Below are 21,134 nucleotides of genomic sequence, written 5' to 3'. Positions count from 1 at the left end.
ATTCTACAGATATGCTCAGTGTTTTTGGGGATTTTACATTTATAGATTTAATGAAGGGTGTGATTTGTCTTATTTAATATATTTGACATAAACTGTGTATGTGAGAATTGATATTTGAAATTATTAGGTTTTGAGAGTCGTTATGTTCAGTATTCATACGTATTGTGTCAATTTCGGGATTAACTGAAGATACTGCAGTTACTGTTTGATTAGTTTCGTGGTAATTAGGAGTGTTTTGGGTTACTAGAGGTTATTTTATATTACTTGCCTGTGCATTAAAAATAATCCAAACATGTCTACCGAAGATAAGCAGGTTTGTGTGGCAGTAGTTGAAAAGAAAGGGATAAGACAGGAAGACAGAGATGATTCAGGAATCAGTGATTGTGGGTTGTCATTAGAAAGCCCATTAGCACATTCAACCAGTTACCCCGAGACACCGGGACAAACGACGAGAGATAAGCCAGTTTCAGAGGATGCAGATATAAGGTCGATTTTAGCAGACTTGTTAAAGGAAACCAAGGCAACTAGAGAATCATTTAAGGAAGAGTTACAAGAAACCAAAGAAAGCTTAGAAAGGTCATTTAAGGAAACTATAGCACAAGAGATCAAAACATCGCAAATGAAGATGGAATGTAATCTGAAGAAGGAAATGCAGGAGTTACGAGAACAATTGAAGATGGACATCGACGAGAGAGAGAGGAAGCTACAGAAGAGCATAGACCAAGTCCAGGGAGACGTGGAGAAGATGGAAGGAAAGTTAACAAAAAGGATAGAAGACGATATTGAAGAAACTAAAGCCGAATTGGGAGAAAGGATCACCGAAGTGGAAACAAATTGCAATCATCGAATCACCGAGGTGACGCAGATGCAGAAACAATGCAATGATGCGGTTAAGGGGATAGGAAATAGGCAAAACCAACTGGCTGTCAATCTGAGAAATGCTATAGCCATGCAACGAGAAGAGGATGACCAGAGGGTTGGAATGGAAGGTGAGGCCTTCACTTGGGGAGTCAGGAAGAAGAAAGGGACTACTAGTTTTGATCAGTTTGAAGAGGAATTCTTGAAGAAATACTGGTCCAAAAGTCATCAGTGTGCAGCACTTGAGGACCTACTACACCACAAGTCACTTAATACATGGAGAGGAACGTTGAAAGAGTTTGCCGAACATTTGTGGGAATTGGACGAGACCTTGGAGCAACCCCTGAGCGATGACGTAATGATATCAGCGATAAAAAGAAGATTGAGCCGGAGAAAACAAAAGAGACTGTATCCGGGAGGCTAATTAAAGATAGGGAGGCCTTGATAGAGATACTGGAACAGTTGGAATCTGTTCGATCACAGGAACACAAGCAAGCTAATCATCAAAACCGAGGGGTAAGTAATGACCCAAGGAATCATTTTAATCATTTGTCTGATTATAGAGGAAGAGGTGGAGGAACCGGAAAACTGAATGACACTCCAGGTGAGGTCCGGTCAAGAGTGAGAGCTACAAGGACCCGAATAAACCTACTAAGATATATTTAGGACATTTAGTTGTTAAACGGACATTTGAAAAAGGGGAATGTTTATTTGCATTGTATTTTCTGATGTATTATAGCTAGAACTTCATATTTCATATCAACGATTACCTGAGAAAGGGTGTAAAACCTGTAATAACTAATTTGTAGTATAATAATTCATATGTCATGTGTTCACGTAATAATTTTTGATTGTATGTTGTGTGTTACATTCAATATCGGCTATAGAGGATTATTGCTGCTTGATAAAAAATTGTAATTTGGACAATGCCATGTTTATGAGATGTAATAACCTTTTGTAGAATATTATTGTGGAGGCAGCCCACTACCGGAGTCGAGGGATTATTTGGTGAATTGTAATTACATTGATTATTTACGCTATGTGTTTTGTTCAGATGTAGCAATGTCTAATTCCCTTGCCGATTCTTTTACGCCAGAGGCTCCAAAGAAGTTTTCGAGGGCGGGGATGTAAGGGGTCCGTAGGCACAGGTCGGCACAGGTCGATAGGGCAAACAATCGATAGTGTCGTGTTGCGAGAGCGAGTGTAGAGTTGAGTCAGTCCCACGTTGCGGGCCGAGCGGTGTGGAGGCCGGTTGTTGTAATGCAAGGCTTTACCAACAAAGGGAGTGGCCATCGCCGTGGTTTAACCCCTTTGTGCTAGAATGATATTGGGGAAGTGAAGAAGTATAATTACGAGAGTGATCAGTGATATTTCTGTGCCGATATTTTGGTTTCACGTCTACCGCGCCGGCATCATTTTGGATTGCAGTGTTGGATTGCAGTGATTGTATTAGCGTGTGATGATAATGAATAACGAAGAAGCCTGTGCTGAGATTAGCCGTAATTAAATATGTATGACGAAGGCAGTGGCTGTCTCCTTCGTTTTGTGTTTTTGAGACGAATATAGGTTCTTGATTAGTGGAACTGTGTTGGTGTTCTTCTTGTTACCAGACATTTCATTATTACAGCATTTGAGAAGGACAAACTGGAAAGTAACAACTCCGTAGCAGTCAATTCCGATTGCCAGCCCCATTAGGTACACGTCACATTAACTAATAATTATTGGGCTGCTATTCGATCAGATCAGGTCGGGTCGAAAATTATAGATCGGAGGTGTTACACCTGGTACGAATTTCGATAGCCTCACTAACGACACTGTCCCAGTATTTAGCTGTCTGTGCTAAGACCCTGGTGTCTTGGTAGTCCATTTTGTAATTTTCAGACAAACAGTGCTCTGCGATTGCCGACTTGTTGGGGTACATAAGTCGAGTGTGCCTCTGATGTTCTTGGCAATGATCTTCGATGGTGCGCACTGTCTGTCCAATGTAAGTCTTCCCACATTCGCAGGGAATCTAGTGTATGCCAGCCCTCCGCAAACCAAGATCATCTTTGACACTTCCCAGTAATGCTCGTGTTTTATTGGGCGGGCAAAAGACAGTTCGTACTCGGTGTTTCCTCAGTTTTCGTCCTATGTTCCCTGATAGTGTTCCAGCATACTGTATATAGGCGGTGGCTATCTCTTACTCCGTGACTTTGTCCATCTCCACACGCTGTACTGTAGAGGTGGGCTGGACAGCGCATCTGATCTGCCATTCCGAGTACATGTTTTTCCGAAATACAGTTTTGAGGTGTTCCAGCTCATGGGGCAGCTCATGGCTCTCTGTGTCCGAGATGGTGCACGCCCTGTGCACCAGTGTTTTTAGTACCCCATTCCTTTGCGAAGGGTGGTGGCAGCTATTTGCATGCAAATACAGGTTGGTGTGCGCTTTCTTCCTGTATACCCCATGGCCCAGGGTGCCATCCGCTCTTTGTTTGACCGTGACGTCCAGGAATGGTAAACTTCCTTCTGCTTCAGTCTCCGTAGTGAACTTGATGTTCGGATGTATGGAGTTCAGGTGTGTAAGGAAGTCTAGGAGCTTGTCCCTTCCATGGGGCCATATCACGAATGTGTCATCAACATAAAACATAGAAAACAAGTAGGTTTCCATTTGGATGATGCCAAAGCTTCCTCCTCGAAATACTCCAAATAGAAATTCGCAACCACACGCGAAAGTGGGCTCCCCATTGCGACTCCTTCTGTTTGCTCATAGTATTCTCCAGTAAACAGAAAATACGTTGAAGTCAGAACGTGCCTGAAAAGGTCGGCCGACTTCTCGTCAAATTTCTGTGCTATGAGCTCAACTGACTCTCGAAGAGGCACCCTGGTGAATAACGAGACAACATCAAAAATCACCAGGATATATTAGTCTTTCAGTTTGAAGTTCTCAAGACGTTTTTACGAAATCCATAGAATTCCAAACATGATGAGGGCATTTACCCATGTAAGGGCTTAGTAGTTCTGCCAGGTATTTGGCCAGCAAATATGTAGGTGCCATAATGTTGTTGATAATTGGTTGTAACAGCACCCCTTCTTTGTGGACTTTAGGGAGTCCATAAAGTCTTTGCGGTACAGGTCCTTGAGGTGTTAATTTCTTGGTGACACCCTTTGGTAAATCCGCGTCTTTGAGAAGAGCCCTAGTCTTGTTCTCCACCTTCTTTGCGGGGTGAGCATTGATTTTCCTCTAGGATTTGTCACTTAGCAGGCTCTGCATCTTCTCAGTGTAGTCCTTATGGGAAAGGACAACTGTAGCATTGCCTTTGTCAGCTGGTAAGACAACAATCTCAGGGCTCTGTCTCAGGTCTTGACTGGCTGCCCTCTCACTGCTGGTAATATTCGACTTGATCAGTTTAGTTCTCGTCAGAGCACGGCATGTTTCCTGGCACACTTCTTCAGCTGCTTCAGGTGGTAGTTGCGCTGCAACCTGTTCAACTGCACTGAAGATGTCCGCTACCAGCATGAACCTAGGTGTGGGCACAAAATTAAGTCCCTTCTCCAGAACAGAGACCGCATCACCAATCAGCTCAATGTCTGTGAGATTGATGACCGTCTTGTGTGGGACCTCCAGCGATGGTTTGTTAGAGAGACGAGAAAATTTACATATCTGACGTCCCGAGGCCTTCTTATGTGCTACATCGGCGGTCACCCAGGTAACACCATCAATCCAGTCCCAGGTTATGGAATTAAAATGATTGGCTAGTTGTAGATGTAGTTTAAGTAGTTCCTGGGAGTTGTACTCAAGGCTGCGGCAGGTAAAGTGCACCCTCTCACAAACTAAGGCGAGGCTAGCACACTTCTTAAATCTCTTAGCTGCTGCAGAGTCGATGTGATGCATGACGTTAGCAAAGTTTGGCACAACCTGATTGGCACTACATCTCTTCAGAAAGGTAAGAGCACTCAGCAAACGGCTCCTTCGGTGGTGCAGCTTGTCGAATTTCTTCATGCTGTGATATATCTCCTCCCAGTAGAGGTATATGATGTGATTCTTCAACTTCTCCTGGCGTACTTCTTGCTCGAACACTCCATGGATGTGCTGCCGGTCCATAGTGTCCAGTAGGAACAGTATTTTGGTGATCAGACATGTCGCCATCGTCAGGTGCGCTGACAAACAGAGCTCCTGTTCGAGCCAGACATACACCAGGAGAAGGTACTTAATTTTGCACCCACACCTAATTCATGCCATTAGCGGACATCATCACTGTAGTTGAACAGGTTGCAGCGCAACTACCACCTGAAGCAGCTGAAGAAGTGCGCCAGGAAACAAGCTGTGCTCTGACGAGAACTAAACTGATCAAGTCGAATATTACCAGCAGGGAGAGGGCAGCCAGTCAAGACCTGAGACAGAGCCCTGAGATTGTTGTCTTACCAGCTGACAAAGGCAATGCTACAGTTGTCCTTTCCCATAAGGACTACACTGAGAAGATGCAGAGCCTGCTAAGTGACAAATCCTAGAGGAAGATCAGTGCTGACGCCACAAAGAAGGTGGAGAACAATACTAGGGCTCTTCTCAAAGACGCGGATTTACCAGAGGAGACACCAAGAAATTGACACCTCAAGGACCTGTACCGCATAGACTTTATGGACTCCCTAAAGTCCACAAAGAAGGGGTGCTGTTACAACCAATTGACAGCAACATTATGGCACCTACATATTTGCTGGCCAAATACCTGGCAGAACTACTAAGCCCTTACGTGGGTAAATGCCCTCATCATGTTCGGAATTCTATGGATTTCGTAAAACGTCTTGAGAACTTCAAACTGAAAGACTCAGATATCCTGGTGAGTTTTGATGTTGTCTCGTTATTCACCAGGGTGCCTCTTTGAGTGTCAGTTGAGCTCATTGCACAGAAATTTGACGAGAAGATGACCGACCTCCATGTATTTTCTGTTTAATGGAGAATACTATGAGCAAACAGAAGGAGTCGCAATGGGGAGCCCACTTCTTTCGCCTGTGGTCGCGAATTTCTATATGGAGTATTTTGAGGAGGAAGCTTTGGTGTCATCCAAACGAAAACCTACTTGTTTTCTATGTTATGTTATTGACATGTTCGTGATATGGCCCCATGGAAGGGACAAGCTCCTTGACTTCCTTACACACCTGAACTCCATACATCCGAACATCAAATTCACTACAGAGACCGAAGCAGAAGGAAGTTTACCATTCCTGGACGTTATGGTCAATAGAAGAGTGGATGGCACCCTGGCCATGGGGTATACAGGAAGAAAACGCACACCAACCTGTATTTGCAGGCAAATAGTTGCTACAACCCTTCGCAAAGGAATGGGGTACTAAAAACACTGGTGCACAGGGCGCGTACCATCTCAGACACAGAGAGCCATGAGCTGCCCCATGAGCTGGAACACCTCAAAACTGTATTTCGGAAAAAACGTGTACTCGGAATGGCAGATTAGACGTGTTCTCCACCCCACCTCTACGGTACAGCGTGTGGAGGTGGACGAAGTCACGGAGGAAGAGAGAGCCACCGCCTATATACCATATGCTGGCCCACTATCGGGGGAAAAATAGGATGAATATTGAGGAAACACAAAGTAGGAACTGTCTTTTGCCCACCCAATAAAAGACGAGCATTATTGGGAAGAGTTAAAGATGATCTCAGTTTGCGGAAGGCTGGCATATACCAGATTCCCTGTGAGTGTGGGAAGACTTACATTGGACAGACAGTGCGCACCATCGAAGATCATTGCCAAGAACATCAGAGGAACACTCGACTTATATACCCCAACAAGTCGGCAATCGCAGAGCACTGTTTGTCTGAAAATTACAAAATGGACTACCAACACACCAGGGTCTTAGCACAGACGTCTAAATACTGGGACAGTGCTGTTAGAGAGGCTATCGAAATTCGTACGAGGGACGGACTCGTCTACAGAGATTGCGGCTATAACCTCAGCAAGGTATTGGAACCAGCACTTAGTCAAATTAAAAAGAGGCTCAGCAAAGACACTGATGCCACCACGGACCCCGACACCAGCCTCTCAGCGACTGCCGACACGCGGCCTTGGGCGCGGACCGCGGATAACACCTCACGGGGGGAGGGGATTTAGGACAGCCGCCTGTCGTCAGGAGTTCAGTTCGTCAGCACACCTGATGATGGTGACATGTCTGATCGCTGAAATATTGTGCCCGTTGGACACTATGGACTGGCAGTACACCCGTGGACTGTTTGAGCATTTTCACAATAATTCTTTTATTCCACTCTTGAACAGTGTGAGAAGAAACAAACACCTATATCTTTCCGTGTGAGCTCCAATTTCCCTTATTTTATTATGATGATCATTTCTCCCTATGTAGGTCAAGGTCAGCATCAACAAAATATTTTTGCATTCAAAGGAGAAAGTTGGTGATTGAAATTCTGTGAGAAGATCCTGCAACTGCGAGAGATGCCTTTGTTTTAATGTTGTCTACTCCAGACGCTGTATCATGTTCATGACACTCTCTTCCCTATTTCTCAATAATATAAAATGGCCCGCCCTTCTTTGAACTTTCTCTATGTACCTCATTAACCCTATCTGGTAAGGATCCCACACCATGCTGCAGTACTACAAAAGAGGATGGACATGTGTAGTGTAGGCTGTCTCTTTAGTAGATCTGCTTTATTTTCTAAGTGTTCTACCAATAAAATGCAGTCTTCTGTTCACCTTGCCCACAACATTTTCTATATGTTCTTTCTAATTTAAATTGTTTGTAATTGTAATTCCTAGTTATTTAGTTGAATTTACAGCCTTCAGATATAATTGATTTATTGTGTAACTGAAGTTAACTGATTCCTTTTAGCACTCATGTGGGTGTCCTCACACTTTTTGTTATTTAGGTTCAATTGCCAATTTTTGCAAAATACCAGTATCTTTCTAAATCGTTTTGCAATTTGTTTTGATCTTCTGATGACTTTAGTAGGCAATAAATGACAGCATCATCTGCAAACAACCTAAGACTGCTGCTTTGGTTACCTCTTAAATAATTTGTGTGGGCGAGGAACAGCAGGGGGCCTATAAGACTATGTTGGGAAGCACTAGGAATCACTTCTGATGTACTTGACGACTTTCCATCAGTTACTACAAACTGCGACCTCTCTGACAAGAAATCACGTGTTCAGTTTTGTAACTGAGATGATATTCCACAAGCACGCAATTTAATTACAAACCATTTGTGAAGTATGGTGTCGTAAGCCTTTTGGAAATCTAGAAATGCAGAATTGATTTGAAATCCCTTGTCGATAGCACTCAACACTTCATGTGAGTAAAGAGTCTGGACTGGAAGACTCGATTTTATTAAGTAATTTATGTTGCTTTACTATTATGACGATATCTGCTGCTAAGTTACTCATGTTGGCAGCCGTTCTTGATTTCAATTCTGGAATATTTACTTCATCTTCTTTGGTGGAGGAATTTTAGAAGGCTATGTTTAATAACTCTGCTTTGGCAGCACTGTCATCAATAGTATTTCCATTGCTAACTTGTGGAGAATGCATTGATTGTGTCTTGTCCCTAGCATACTTTACATATGAACAGAACCTCTTCGGATTTTCTGCCAGGTTTCGAGACAAAGTTTCATTGTGGACACTATTAAAAGCATCTCACATTGAAGTCTGCAATAAATTTCGAGCTTCTGTAAAAGATCGCCAATCTTGGAGATTTTGCATTCGTTTTAAACCGGCATGCTTCTTTTTGTTGTTTAATATATGAAATATGTTCAGAGAATTCTGGAACTTTGTCCACAAAATTTTTTTACACTTACCTTTCGCTTACTGTGCATGGTCTCCTTCGAAATACTCTCCTCCACAATTGATACACCATTCCCAATGCCGTTTCCACTTCTGGAAGCAGTCTTGATATGCCTCTTGCTGGATCGCGCGAAGTACCATCTGCTAATTTTCTTTTATCTCATCAATTGACACAAATATTTGTCCTTTCAATGAGTTTTTCAACTTTGGGAGTGAAAAAGGAAGTCTGCAGGGGCCAGGTCTGGAGGGTACAGAGGATGAGGCTGGACAATGATTTTGTTTTTTATGAAATAGTCATGCACCAATAGGGACGAATGTGTGGGTGCATTATCATGATTCAAGAGCCATGAATTATCTCGCCACATTTCAGGCTATTTCCTTCTCACAATTTCTTGCAGGAATTGTAACATATTCTGATAGTACCACCGATTAACAGTTTTTCCCTGTGGCACGAATTCATGATGAACTAATCTTTCAAAGTCAAAGAACGACCAAAACCTCTTTGGATTTTCTGCCAGGTTTCAAGACAAGGTTTCAGTAGGGAAACTGTTATAAGCATCTCACATTAAAGTCCACGCTAAATTTTGAGCTTCAGTAAAAGATCATATGGCTATGACATTTGACCTGAGCTGACGAGCTTTCTTTGGTCTTGGAGAATGTTTCCTGGCCCACTGTGAAGATTGAACCTTGGTCTCAACATCATAACCATAGACCCACATATCTTCACCAGTTATGATTCTCTTAAGGAACAGCTTGTTTTCATTTGTGCAATTCAAAAGCTCTTTGCAGATTGCAAGGTGAAGATCTCTCTTGTCTTGACTCATGAACCATGGGATGCACTTGGTAGTCAAACAGTGGATGCCAAGATGCTGTGTCAGGACTTCATGGCATTATCTAACTCAATTGTTACATTCTTCTGCAATCTCTTGGACACTCAGTCTTCGATTGGCATGACAAATTTTGTTAACATCCCTGACGTGATCGTCAATGGTAGATGTCGAAGGCCATCCTGATTGAGGTCTTCTTCAACATCTGTTCGGCCATTTTTAAACCATGTGAACCATTCGTAACACTGAGTAGGGCTTAAGCACTTATCACCGTATGCTTTCTGCATCATTTGGTGTATCTCTATACAGGTTTTCTTGAGTTTCATGCAAAATTTAATGCAGATGCCTTGCACCTCTAACTCATGTTCTACTCAATACAGCACTGAACAATAACTAATAGGCATAGAACAATGAAATTTGTGGCAGTTACACATTTAACACAGGGGTGTGCAGGGATGCCAACTGCATTTCGCTCCAACACACCATGGCTTGAAATTAAGAATGTTCCAGAATTTTTTGAACAGACCTCATACAGTGTCTGCATATCATTCCTTGTTTACTTTTACCTAAATTTTAATATTTAAGAACTGTATGAATTTAATAGATTGTAAATTTTTCCACATTAATAGTTCAGCAGTGAACTGTTCTTCTTGTTTTGTACTTTGCAATAGTATAAACATTTCACTTTATTCACCAGTCATATAACTTCCAATAAAACTCAGTCAGCCAGCTTATTTATTTGCAGTTCTCACTAATAAAAATATTTATTTTTTCATTTTACAGTAACATAACTTCACAATTAATAAATGTGTTTCTGTTGTTATCAACATTACATGGTCTTCAGTATATTACAGGGCAAACAACCTTTCACTACTATATACATGATAGAAATGAAACATTACAAAGGTTAAATTCGTACATGTTTTACATGCCCCCTTTAAAAAAAGAAAATTACAATTACTGTAATAATGGTCACAGGGAAAGTGAACATAATGATGGTAACTTCTTACAGTCACTGGCTGTTAGCTGAATGTGTCACTCTGACTGGTGCAATGATGATTCTCTCCCAATGAAATATTTGTGACGATGTTGTTTTGATGCCCACTGATTCAACATGAATCGCAAAAAATTAATATTTTTTAAATTATCTTACTGACCATAATGAGTGAAAACTCCTTAATTATGTTTAAAAAAGAAAAAAATGGTCATACATCTCTCAGGCTGCAAAGATAACATTACAATTGAAGATTCTATCACACTACAAGCCCCACATTTGTCGTGGGCATGCTTCAACATAATGATGCTGTTACATTTTATTCCTTGGTGTCAAGTGCTTACCAACACAGATTGTACTGCAGAAGAGTCAAATGATTTCTCATCCACACTAAAATTATAATTGCAAAATTAATTCTTCAGTGGATTGGAAATGACAGCCAACGAGTTTCAAAATATAGGTTTTTTAAACCTCGACTATGGTTTTGACAATTTTAAAATTATCTTCTTCAGAAGGTATAGTACGTAGAATCACATATTATCTATATCCAATGTGGGAGTCATTGACTCTGTCTAGTACATGTGCGTGTCATCTACTTAATCACATGATTTGTGTGATACACACATTTAGTAGACAGAGTCAATGGCTCCTGCATAAGATGTAGATAATATGTGATTCTGTCTACAATACCTTCTAAAGAATATAGCTTTAAAACTGTTGAAAACATGGTCAAAGTTTAATAAACCTGTAGACTGCAAGTGGTTGTCTATTATTTCCAATCCGTTGAAGCTCTTGTATGCATAGTTGCAGAAGTGCAGCCAACCGATTTTGATGAAATTTGGTATAGTGGTAGCGTGAACCCTTAGGAAGAACATGAGCTACTTTGGAAAGTGTGAAGCACAAGATATTTATTGATTTGAAGGATAACATTAACTAGGGAAAAAATTTACTCCTTGAATAAGTTAGATACTCTTTAACTTTTGAACTTTTCACATTTGTGAAAATTGTTTTATTGGTTGATATGTTCTACTTAATGTGATTCAACAAACAAATACAGTGCTTATACATGTTGGCACAGTTAAAAGCAGCCTGCCACCCCTTTGAATGCAAATGCAATATTTTGACTTCTGAAGTAGAGTAAACAGCTGCAACAATGTTCAGTTTTATGCAATAATGTATTGTCAGCATTCTTCTGTCAGCACTTCAGTTTGTTTCATCGGTGAATTACAGCTGTTTCACTTTGTGGTCTGCAAAAGACTTTCTCCATAGAAGAAAGAATTTTCATTGTAGAAGCATAGGTGAAAACAGGTTTGATTAAGGAAATTTGCAAAATTTTTTGGGTCAAGTGCCAGGATAGAGGACTACCAGCAAAGAGAGCAATACAGAGTGTGTATAAAAATTGGTGTACCTATAGATCTTTGCAAAAAGAATTCCTTCAGTTCTCACACCAGAAGTTATTGCAAACATTCGTCGAAGGATTAATCAGAGTCTGCAGAAGTGTACACATAAATTGGCCCAACAGGCACATGTAAGTAGGAGGTGTGGCCAGCAGGTACTAAAAAGTCTTAATTTGAAGCTGTGCAGCAATTATAGGAAGATGATAGAAATGCGTAAACTACTGCATGTGGCTTTTGAATACCATCAGTGATGGTTTGTTAGACCCTTTCCATTACATCATGAGTGATGAAGCATGGTTTCATCCTTCCGGTCATGTGAATTCACAGAACCTATGGTACTTGGCAGTGAACCCTAACATTGTGTGTCAGAAACCACTCCATGACTAAAAAAAATTGGTATTTGATGGAGTGGAACAGGAATGTACATCATTGAGCTGATGTTTTTTGACACTACCCTCAACAGTGTTGCATATATTGAAATTTTTGATACATTTTGTGCTCAACACACTGAATATGAAAGGCAATGCTCCATCTTCCAGCAACACACCACATGTATATGGCATCCCTGGAATGAGTCAATGATGTCTTCACTGAGGAATGAGCTGTCAGCAAACATTTATGGCCACCACGTTTGCCAGATATAATAACATGTGAATTTTTTCTATAAGAACACTTGAAGAGGGAGATCTGTGAAGCGAATCCAAACACAGCAAAGGAACTGAAAGACAAAATCAGCCATGAAGTTGCCGTCTTCAGTATCCGAGCTTTACACCAGGTGTATCTGAATATGAGGTGCACAGCTGTGTATTGACGCTGCAGGGGTCATTTTCAGTATCTTTTATAAATATATTTTTCAGTATATTTTTCATTGTAAATAAATGGTAAGCCCATTTTAGTTCTTCATTTCTGTAATTCCACTGCATTTCCTTTATACTTATGCAGCCTACTTTTATCTATGCCACCCTGTGCAATCCACGAGATGTTTAATCTGTACTTCCATAATAATATTATTCAATGTGTAAGTAACTCTGCAGTGTTAAAAAATTAGTAAATTTATTGCATAATCTACACATTGCATTATGTATAGTTCAATAGCATGATGCGTAGATGCATTCTTCTGCCCATGCCATTTCTGCTGCACCACCAGGCAGCGATGCTGCATGTGCAGTAGGGAGGAGGGAGGGTGGGCACTCATCCTAAGCTGTGCTTACCTGAACAGGCAGATATGTGTGGGCAGCTAAAGTTAATTGCAATTACAACACTTACTTAGCATCTGTCATCAGAACCAAACTACTGATACAAAAGGTAAAATGGTGTGTTTTTGATGTTTTCCGCTCTTTGCCTTTTCTATTGTGTTCAGCATGATGCTTTCTGCATGGTTGCAACTGCATCACTAAGTGAACTACACCTGCAAGGATAGATCAAACCCTTTGTGTCCACGCACCAACACTTCAGCACTGGACCCACTGCCCACTACCTGCTAAAACTTAATGTATTTATAATGGGACATACACATAAGTGATTCGAAAGTAGTATGTCAATGTAATAACTATAAATCACAGAAAGGATGACTATAATCTGATGATTTCTGCATGGTTGCAACTCATCTCCGAGGATAGATCAGATCCCTTGCATCCACACTCCTGCACTTCAACACCGGACTCACTGCTCAGGAAAAACTAAGCATTGATCGTTTGCTCTTGCCACATGTACTTGAAGGTACTAACCAACCTAAGACATACTACTCATAGTTGCTAGAATGTAATGTTATTCAGCACACCGTCCTCAGTCGCTAACAGAAATATCTTCTATTGTTACATCCTGTATAAATGTATAATTTTTTTAAAAATATGGAATTATATTTACTTGGAGAACAAGAGATTAAGAATGTTTGCAATATGTCTGATAAAAAGAAAGGAAGCTATATACATGTTAGCTGAAATGATAACGTTTCCAGATAACGTCAAGTGACTGAACTATAAATAGAGATTAGTCACACATGAGTAATGTTAGGAATGAAGAATCTCAAAAATTGCAAGGAATTCTTCGAAAATGCAAATTATGTTTCTAGTGAAGTTTGTGTACAGTGGGGCAATTCACAGTAGCAAGTGGCAATGTATGATGTAACACCATGCAACAGCATAATTCCAGCATGGCTGTCTGCAGAACATTAAGCATTGATTTTCATGTTAGGTTAGTTATGGTGAGGGTATTTAGTTGCAGCAGTCCTCAATATAGCTAGCATAAAGCAGACTTAAGGGGTTGAGACATGACCTACCTGCAAAGCAAATACTGCACTCAGCATTTCATTGAAGAAAGGTCATAAATCTACTGTGAAATGGTAGTATGGGAAAGCTTCCAATGATATTCACTACCAACTTTAATTAATGTGACTTTTCCCACATTTATTATCGCTATAAGTAGCATGATGACCAGATCCGGCTCTTATGCAAAAGATTATTTGTAGGTAGTGACCGGGGACAGTGGCAGGTACCGTGCGTTTTTGTAACTGAAGTCTGACAGACGAACATTCTCAAGTTGATTTAAAATTACACAGTTGGTGGACACAGTATTTTGCCCGATGACAGATAATAATAACGTAGAAATGTATTTAGTTGACACTGAGCAGTTAATAGAGTATAAGCATGAGGTGGATTTGAAGCACTGCATAATTGGTGTTTAGGTATGAACCGAAAATTTTCCAAATTACAAAGATACAAAATACGAAACTGCATTATATTAAGATTTTGATACATAGGTGCAGATTCTCTTGTAGATGTTAGTCATGTCATTACCGGCTTTGGACTTGAACATAACACTAACTATCCACAATTTCCCAAACTTCCACATAAATCCTCTAAGATTTCCAAACATGAACTATTTTGACGTGGAGTATGTTATATAACGACTGGCTTATAAGCATTTTAATGTTTAAGAAACTACATAATCATTTGAAAAACTGCTACATTAGATTTTGCTAATTGGACTGAGATATATGTTATGGCATAATTTGGTTTACTGAATATGTGTTTCATTGACAAAATATAAAAGTTCATGGAACATGTTGTGTGCATACATTGAGAACAACCCATTTACAACTACAGGCACCATCTTTAGTTTTAAAGTTATTTATGGAATTTCTTAATTAATGGCTTAATTACTTAATGAAGGAAATCATCCAGTGTATAAAAGTCAGGACAACAAATGCACTGTACTAAATTCTGTAATTTAATAAGTATAAAGGCTCAATCTGCAATGAAAAATCTAGGTGCTTTTGAACTTTTTTATTATCTAGTAAGTTACATAGTTTCACAGAAATTGAAATAATGTTATTTCAAGCTTGGGATACCACTCTTTTTAAAGAGAGATGTCAGCATATTCTATGCAAGCAACGTTCCCTAACTTGTATTAAAGTCAAGTTTTCAGTTCTTAATAACTTTTAAATAATGTGGTTCCCAATAAAAATAATTACAATACTAGAATCAGCACATTGAAAAGAAAAACCTGAACAATAATTCTAAGTGAGGTTTTTGATAGACTCTTGTACATACTGCACATGTACTTCATAGATACTTGGATGAAAAGTGGAAAATGAATAGAAAAAAATTATTGACAGGGATAGAGTCATTGTAGGTGCAGTCATTCCAGCTTGCTAAGGTAGAAAATGTAATATTGGCAGGTTACAGTGTATACCAGCACTGCTGCTTTCCTAAGCATATACCAGTACTGCTGCTGATTATTATTGGTTTTAAGGATACTAAATACCTAAGGTCTTAAGTCTCCTAGTCACTTCCTAGGACAGAATCAGTGTACCCACCTGTCTGTCTAGAGTGCATACTATGTGCAGATCTGAGAAAGTGTTCTGAATGTTTGTGTAGCATGTATCAGAGGATGAATGTTGGTAATAGTTCAGTACTTATACAGTGGGGTGTGGGAAGCTGGATGCCTAAAAGACACATCCAGGCTAACTGTTAATCTGCCAGGTGGATTCAAACTTATGCCACTGGTGGCCATGGAAGTCGCTGTAATGCTGTAAGATACATGAATGTCATCCCCCGACTGATAGTGCAACCATATCGGCAGCATATTGGTGAGACATTTATCTTGATGGACGAAAATTTGTGCCCCCATTGTGCACACCTTTTGAATGACTTCCTTCAGGATAACGACATTGCTTGACCAGAGTGGGCAGCGTGTTCTCCAGACATGAACCCTATTGAACATACCTAGGACAGATTGAAACAGGCTGTTTACGGATGATGTGACCCTCCAACTACTCTATGGATCTATGCCGAATCGCCATTGAGGAGTGGGACAATCTGGACCAACAGTGCCGTGATGAACTTGTGGATAGTATTCCATGATGAAAACAGGCATGCATCAATGCAAGAGGACGTGCTATTGGGTATTAGAGGTACCAGTGTGGACCAGCACCTCTGAAGGTCTCGTTATATGGTGGTAAAACAATGCAATGTGTGGTTTTCATGAGCAATAAAAAAGGCAGAAATGATGTTTGTTGTTGTTCTTGTTGTTGCTGTTGTGGTTTTCAGTCCTGAGACTGGTTTGATGCAGCTCTCCATGCTACTCTATCCTGTGCAAGCTGCTTCATCTCCCAGTACATACTGCAGCCTACATCCTTCTGAATCTGCTTAGTGTATTCATCTCTTGGTCTCTCTCTACGATTTTTACCTTCCATGCTGCCCTCCAATACTAAATTAGTGATCCCTTGATGCCTGAGAACATGTCTTACCAACTGATCCCTTCTTCTAGTCAAGTTATGCCACAAACTCCTCTTCTCCCCAATTCTATTCAATACCTCCTCATTAGTTATGTGATCTACCCATCTAATCTTCAGCATTCTTCTGTAGCACCACATTTTTGAAAGCTTCTATTCCCTTCTTGTCCAAACTCTTTATTGTCCATGTTTCACTTCCATACATTGCTACACTCCATACAAATACTTCTAGAAACGACTTCCTGCCACTTAAATCTATACTCGATGTTTACAAAATTCTCTTCTTCAGAAATGCTTTCCTTGCCATTGCCAGTCTACATTTTATATCCTCTCTATTTAGACCGTCATCAGTTATTTTGCTCCCCAAATAGTAAAACTCTTTTACTACTCTAAGTGTCTCATTTCCTAATCCAATTCCCTCAGCATCACCTGACTTAATTTGACTACATTCCATTATCCTTGTTTTGCTTTTGTTAATGTTCATGTTATATCCTCCTTTCAAGACACAGTCCATTTCCGTTCCTCTTCCAAGTCCTTTGCTGTCTCTGACAGAATTACAATGTCATCGGCGAACCGCAAAGTTTTAATTTATTCTCCATGGATTTTAATACCTACTCCAAATTTTTATTTTATTTCCTTTACTGCTTGCTCAATATACAGATTGAATAACATCGGGGATAGGCTACAAACGTGTCTCACTCCCTTCCCAACCACTGCTTCCCTTTCATGCCCCTTGACTCTTTTAACTGCCATCTGGTTTCTGTACAAATTGTAAATAACCTTTCGCTCCCTGTATTTTACCCATTCCATCTTAAGAATTTGAAAGAGAGTATTCCAGGCAACATTGTCAAAAGCTTTATCTAAGTCTACAAATTCTAGAAATGTGGATTTGCCTTTCCTTAATCTATTTTCTAAGATAAGTCATAGGGTCAGTATTGCCTCACGTGTTCCAACATTTCTACGGAGTCCAAACTGATCTTTCCTGAGGTCAGCATCTACCAGTTTTTCCATTCGTCTGTAAAGAATTTGTGTTAGTATATTGCAGCCATGGCTTATTAAACTGATAGTTCGGTAATTTTCACATCGCATGCTTTCTTTGGGATTGGAATTATTATATTCTTCTTGAAGTCTGAGGGTATTTCACCTGTCTCATACATATTGCTCACTAGATGGTAGAGTTTTGTTAGGCCTGGCTCTCCCAAGGCTGTCATTAATTCTAATGGGATGTTGTCTACTCCCGGGGCCTTGTTTCGACTTAGGCCTTTCAGTGTTCTGTCAAACTCTTCACAGCAGTATCATATCTCTTATTTCATCTTCATATACATTTTCTTCCATTTCTATAATATTGTCCTCAAGTACATCGCCCTTGTGTAGACCCTCTATATACTCCTTCCACATTTCTGCTTTCCCTTCTATGCTTATTACCGGATTTCCATCTGAGCTCTTGATATTCATGCAAGTCATTCCCTTTTCTCCAAAGACCTCTCTAATTTTCCCATAGGCAGTATCTATCTTACCCCTAGTGATGTGCGCCTCTACATCCTTACATTTGTCCTCTAGCTATCACTGCTTAGCCATTTTGCACTTCCTGTCAATCTCATTTTTGAGACATTTGTATTCTTTCTTGCCTGCTTCATTTACTGCATTTTTGTGTTTTTTTTTCCTTTCATCAATTAAATTCAATATATCTTCTGTTACCTGAGGATTTCTATTAGCCCTCATCATTTTACCTACTTGATCCTCTGCTACCTTCACTATTTCGTCTCTCAAAGCTACCCATTCCTTTTCTACTGTATTCCTTTCCCCCATTCTTGTCAATCGTTCCCTTATGCTCTCCCTGAAGCTCTACAACCTCTGGTCCTTTCAGTTTATCCAGGTCCCATCTCCTCAATTTACCACCTTTTTGCAGTTTCTTCAGTTTTAATCTACAGTTCATAAACAATAGATTGTGGTCAGAGTCAACATCTGCCTCTGGAACCTTTTTTGTGAATCTCTGTCTTACCATTATATAATCTATCTGATACCTTCCAGTATCCCCAGGCTACTTCCATGTATACAACCTCCTTTCATGATTCTTGAAGCAAGTGTTAGCTATGATTAAGTTATGCTCTGTGCAAAATTCTACCAGGCAGCTTCCTCTTTCATTCCTTACTGCCATTCCATATTCACCTACTACGTTTCCTTCTCTTCCTTTTCCTACTGTCGAGTTCCAGTCACGGTAGAGCTATCTGTATCACTGAGGCACGCAAGCCTCCCCACCATCGGCAAGGTCCATGGTTCATGGGGGGATGTTTATGATATCAATTCCAATTTTCTGTACCAGTTCTGGAACTCTCAGAACTGAGGTGATGCAAAACTTTTTTTGATGTGTGTATAATAAAACATTGGATACATTTTATTGTTGTTTTATTAAAATTCTAGGCATACGTGGTGTGTTGAAATTGAGGATGGTGGTAAGTGATATTGGAATGGAACACATCTGAAGTGTACCATTGTGTATATCAGTGGAGCGAATCATGTGGAACAGTGTGTAACATTTTGTCATTTTTTCTTTCAGAAAGTCTTCAAAATTTGTATGCTAGGCAAATACACATATTTTTTTTGCCAAGTTCAATTGAGTCCTGGCAACAGTGGAGCAGATAATGATACCTCTGTAATGATTTTTCTCATCTGTTGTGATTTTCATTATGGCCTTACAGACCACTTATTGCACCCAGCCAGCTGAGAAATGTGTCTGGAATATCTACAGCACTATTGTGCTGCTGCTAAGACACGTAAAAGTTGTGTCACTCTGCAGAAATATCTCAAAGAATTTGGAGACATATTCATCTCAAAGGCAGTTCAGGAAATGATAGAAGTCAGTGATCCATTTTCTTGGATCCAGTGAAGTCTCTACTATGAAAGTCAGTCTTGTAACAGTGATAAATGATCCATTTGTTTGGATGCCATAAAGTCTCTTCTTAGGAAGACAGTGATGGAGCAATGAGATGGCATAAGATGTAAATGAGGACAGTAAGATTTGATTGTTGAAAACAGCTACTCATCCTGGTGTTTCTCTTAGTTACACAATTAGGAGATGCTAAATCTCCTCTGTGTAAGTTACTATTTTATTTGAAATAGTTCCTTTCATGAGGAGCTGACAGTCTGTGGGTGAAGCTTGTTATGTACAGGTACACAAATTGTTACAGTTATGACTGAAAGACTGCAGCCTCAATTACTGAGGAGTCTAGTTCACAAGCCAAAGTCCATTCCCATAAACAGTGTCCAGTTAGTCTCACCAAGCATAGACAGTGAATAATAGAATATTCCAAAATTCTAGTCTGGGATTCGGAGCCTGATTGTAACTCTTGATTATTGTCATAGATATCAGCATTCCATAGCAATGTGAGACGAACTGGCTGTAATGGTCTGTGTGCCCAATTAAATAAGGCCAAGTGTTGTGTTTGCACCTATGCAAACAGGGTGGTGGCCACAGGTCACAATGCTTTACCCTCTATCAGATGTACTGAAGTAGGCCTGTCTGGCTAGCCTGTGAGTCTTCCTGGCATGCTGTGGCTAGTGTTACTATTGTTGTTAATCTCATTTGCAAATTGGTCGAGGTAGCCATAGCAGGATAGGTGCTGCCACTGCTTGGACTATCTTGCTTCTGCTTGACATGAGTTGCAGTCACTGCGTTTACACTTTGTATTGAGAGGCAGTGATTTATTTGTAGTGTGAGAGTTTTGTTGTGTATTTCCAGTGTGTTTTAAGTGGGTATTGATGGCATTCTACATTTCTGTTATATCCTTTTTTATGACCAAAAATAATAATTTAAAATACTCAACATATTTTATGTAATATTGCTACTGTTGAAATCTTTATAATATTTTCACTGCTGTTGTTATTATTTTTATTTTATACTGCAATAAAAATATAAGTGTGTGTAAGAAATTAACAAGAGGCAGTATATGCTATGTCAGAGCAACAGGTCTATGAGACAGTCATTCTTGAAATGCTCTAGAAACTATGGGACAAAGTGCACAAATCAATGTAAACAAACTATTTTTTTGAATAGTGGGATATTGTAGCTGCATTTCATTAACCTTGATGTCAGAATCTGAAGCCAAACTCTGACTCTAACCACCATGAGAAACTCTTTTTAATGGGGAAGAGAGATCTGAAGCCAAGCAAGGACCAGGAGAACACTACAAATGAAGTTAAAGTTCTGACTGAACAGGAATTTGGTTTTGACTTTTTGAAGGAACTGCCCTATAATTCTCCTAAAGAGATTGATCAAAATTATATAAATTGTCATTTCTATAAAATGGAAAATTCAAATAAGAATGTTTCAAAGCTTACAAAGAGACAAAGGCAGGCCAATACTTAACTTTGAATAGAACAACTACCATAACATTCAATAGCAGCACTCCCCTGAAAAATGAATATTTTGTTCTGAAAGCTAGAAACGTTGTTTTCTGTTTGAAGTATTTTTATGCTGCTTGGCAGTAATGGTAACGTAAGTTCCAAAGACGAATTACAGTGTTCAGTTCTTCATTTGTGTGGCTAA

General features: G+C 39.9%; 1 protein-coding gene across 1 annotated transcript in view; it reads left to right on the top strand.

Annotated features, from left to right (window-relative positions):
- The window catches only part of LOC126155594 (glycerol kinase-like), a 188,905-nt gene that overhangs the window by 5,272 nt on the left and 162,499 nt on the right, over positions 1–21,134 (top strand). The gene's annotated exons all lie outside the window — the stretch shown is intronic.

This window comes from Schistocerca cancellata, chromosome 2, assembly GCF_023864275.1.
Source record: "Schistocerca cancellata isolate TAMUIC-IGC-003103 chromosome 2, iqSchCanc2.1, whole genome shotgun sequence".
Classification (NCBI taxonomy): Eukaryota; Metazoa; Arthropoda; class Insecta; order Orthoptera; family Acrididae; genus Schistocerca; species Schistocerca cancellata.
The sequence above is the reverse complement of the archived record's forward strand: the minus strand, read 5'-3'. Positions and strand labels throughout refer to the sequence as shown.